Below are 4,086 nucleotides of genomic sequence, written 5' to 3' on the forward strand. Positions count from 1 at the left end.
ACCAAACAAAAAGACCCATTTCCTCTAGCTCACTGCAAAGTAAAACATTCTCTTGCCACACACACCTTACACTCTGAAAGATACATACATTAGCAGTTACTTGGTAGCTGAAAGCCTATAGAAAAAGAAAAAAAGGACAATTGGTAGAAATGCTTTCCCTGGATCTCATTTAGCCATTTTTGCACCTTCTTTACTCAGGGCACAGCTCCATGAATAATGAACTCGCTGCAAGAGGAAAAACTAATTCAACTTAAGTTTATGGCATCTAGTTAAAGTGGTGATTTATGTGAGTGGAAGAGTCTTAGAGGCTCTCATGCCACTGCTACACACCTGTTCCACAAGCAGACAGATGCTGGAACTCTGCTTTGTGTCCCTTGGAAGTCCCTTGTCAGCCTCCAACTCTAGCAAGAGCCAAGGGAATCGGGAATATATGAATAAGGACAGAAAGGGAATCAGCGCAAATGTTATCCTGGCTTCTGCCTACCATTCCATTGTTTAGGTTCTTACAGACACTATAATAGTGACAGCATCACAATTTTGAAATTATTCAGAGGACTGAAGACAAGTCACGCCCACTGTTCTTGCAGCATAATGTTGGAAAATCAGAAATTACTTGTCTATATATAAGGAGAAGTTTAAAAATGCAGCAATATGTATTATAGACTATGATGCGATCATTTAAAAAAATGAAACAAATTTCTATGTATGCCTGTAATATATTGAATAAAACAGAATAATATGAATGATTCCATATTTATTTAAGAAAAACCAAGATGTCTGCATGACTTTACACAGGCATATTGAGGAATATAGAAAATTAAACCATAAAGTTAATTACCTTTGAGGGACAGAGCTGAGAGAGGGGGGTGGGGACTTTAATTTTAACACACACACACACACACACACACACACACACACTATAAAAAAAGTCCTTCCCACCAACAGTGCAAGCGGGTTCCTGTTTCGTGCCTCCATGTTTATAGCGGCACTTCCAACAATAGCCAAATTATGGAAAGAGCCTAAATGTCCATCAACTGACAAATGGATAAAGAAGATGTGGTTTATATATACAATGGAATACTACTTGGTAATGAGAAAGAATGAAATCTGGCCGTTTGCAGCAACATGGATGGAACTGGAAGGTATTATGCTAAGTGAAATAAGTCAGTGAGAGAAAGACAGATACTATATATGTTTTCACTCATATGTGGATCTTGAGAAATTTAACAGAAGACCATGGGGGAGGAAAAGGGGGAGAGAAAGGTACAGAGAGGGAGGGAGGCAAACCATAAGAGATTCTTGGATACTGAGAACAAACTAAGGGTTGATGGGGGATGGGGGAGAGGGGAAAGTGGGTGACGGGCACTGAGGAGGGCACTTGTTGGGATGAGCACTGGGTATTGTATGGAAACCAATTTGCCAATAAATTAAATAAATAAATAAATAAATAAAGTCCTATGCAAACAGTATGGAGGCTCCTCAAAAAATTAAAAATAGAACTACCCTACGACCCAGCAATTGCACTACTAGGTATTTACCTAAGCGATACAGGTGTGCTATTTTGAAGGGGCACAGGTACCCCAATGTTTATAGCAGCACTATCGACAATAGCCAAAGTATGGAAAGAGCCCAAATGTCCATCGATGGATGAAGCGATAAAGAAGATGTGGCATATATATATACAATGGAGTACTACTCAGCAATCAAAAAGAATGAAATCTTGCCATTTGCAACTAGATCAGATCAAAAAGAATGAAATCTTGCCATTTGGATGTAACTAGAGGATATTATGCTAAGCAAAATTAGTCATAGAAAGACAGATATCATATGACTTCACTCATATGAGGACTTTAAGATACAAAACAGATGAACATAAGGGACGGGAAGCAAAAATAATATAAAAACAAGGAGGGGGACATAACATAACAGACTCTTAAATACAGAGAACAAACTGAGTGTTGCTGGAGGGGTTGGGGGTGGGGGGAAGGGCTAAATGGGTAAAAGGCATTAAGGAAGACACTTGTTGGTGTGAGCACTGGGTGTTATACATAGGGGATGAATCACTGGAATCTACTCCTGAAACCATTACTGCACTATATGCTAACTAACTTGGATGTAATTAATTAATTAATTGATTGATTTAAAAGTCCTATGCAAAAGCAAACAAAAAGTAATAGTTGCTTCTCTTCAAATGATCATAATGTCCCTTCTTTCTTCCCTTCCTTCTTTCATTTCTACAAACATTGCTGAGATAATTCCTCTGACAAACCAGACATGGCCTCTGCCCTCAAGGAGAGTTTGTAATCTAGGAGGGGAGATACATGGACATTACAACGTACATGATCATTACAATGCATGTGATCATGGCATTAATAGAGGCCCGTGCAAAGAGCTAATGGAGCACACTTCCGGGGATGACTAACGTCTGTTGGAAGAGCCGAGGAAACCTCTGCACTTAAGCAGAGTAGAATTGTCCTTGCGGAATAAACAGGACAGGAATGGAGTCGAGGGCAGTTGGAGAAGACTGTGTAGGCACAAAAAGTATGAAAGAGCAGTGCCTTCTCCAGAACGTGTGAGTACATGGACATTGCTGGTGGAGGGCCAGAGAGCTGGTTAGACTGTAAAGAAAGGGTCGCATGGTTTATTCTAAGCCTGAAAAAATCAGACTTGTACTTTAGGATCATCTCTCTGGCAATGCCATGGAGCAAGGTTTGGAGGAGCTCAAGTAGGAAGCTGTCTGGAGCATCTAGGCAAGACATGATGCGGGCCTCAACCAAGGCAATGATAGTAGGACAGAGTGCAAGTGGGAACCTGGGATAATTGGGGGGACAGAACCGGTAGAATTTGGGCCATCAATCTGATGGGGAGGTTGTAAAATCTGAACACTGGGGAAGAATGAATATAATTCTTTCTGCCAGGGCTCTGTATCAAATGTTCCCTCCATCTACTTCCCAAGGATGTGGGACACCATACAAGTCCACGTGCCTCTTTCCTGGCAAGTGGAGCTTTTTCTTCATTTCAGCTTCAGGTGCCCTGTCGGTGAAGACTACACAAAGACCTGAAGAAGATGCTGAGGCATCTTGGAGTCTAAATCTCAGTGCTGCCCCCAGACAGATTCTGAGCAAGTCATGTGCCTTCTCGAGACTCAGTTTCCCCATTTGTAAGATTTGTAAGACTGGACCAGATGACTTCTGATGTCCCTTTCAGTTCTAAGCTTCTTTGATTCTAACTTTATTAAGTATTGTCAGATTGGGGGAAAAATTCTATTGTGACTTTGGATAATTCTGTGGTTCTCAAAGACTATTTTGTGCCATTTTTCCCCTAAGAATGCATTCAATCTAACTTCCATTTAATCCATGACACTTAGTCCACAATCAAAGCTTCACAAATACCATGTTTTATCCTCAAAATAAGTGGTGAACTATGTAGAGTATGTTTTATAGCTTGTTTATAACTGTTGCATGAAGGATTAGAGAAAAATAAATTCATCTCGGAGCTAGAGTAAATATTGCTTTGAAAACTGAAACTAAAACTTAAAAACTACTCCTATTATTTTACATGAAGATCAGTTTCCCTACCTCTCCAGCTTATATACCCATCTCTTTCCTCTGGATTTCAGCATTTTTGCTTGTGTTACTTGATCAACAACTTTATTGTTAATTATTTTAGGGGTAGACACTTCACCTCATCTTGATTGTGAATCTCTTGGGGGCAGGAATGATGAACTTGGATTTTATTTTATTTTACTTTATTTTATTTTTTATATTTTTCATAGGGGCATGGACAATGACTTGTCTACTGAAACGCCTTTGTACAAATGTTCTGAAGAAAGAGAAATCTAAGTTTAGATTAATTCATCAAAAAAATTTGAAATCACCATCTGAATGTCAGAAACTGTGCTAAACATGGGGGATTGAGAGATAAATAGAACAGAATCCTTGCTTTCATGGAGTTCAGTCTTGTGGGCGTGACAGACCCATAAACAGTGGACTGCAGACACAGTATTTTATACATAATGCATTATCTATGTACACCAATCTTCGATGCCCAGAAAGGATATATATCTTTTGAGATTTACCTGTTATG

The sequence above is a fragment of the Panthera pardus genome, unplaced genomic scaffold (assembly GCF_024362965.1).
Source record: "Panthera pardus isolate Hobbes unplaced genomic scaffold, ASM2436296v1 HiC_scaffold_6, whole genome shotgun sequence".
Lineage (NCBI taxonomy): Eukaryota > Metazoa > Chordata > Mammalia > Carnivora > Felidae > Panthera > Panthera pardus.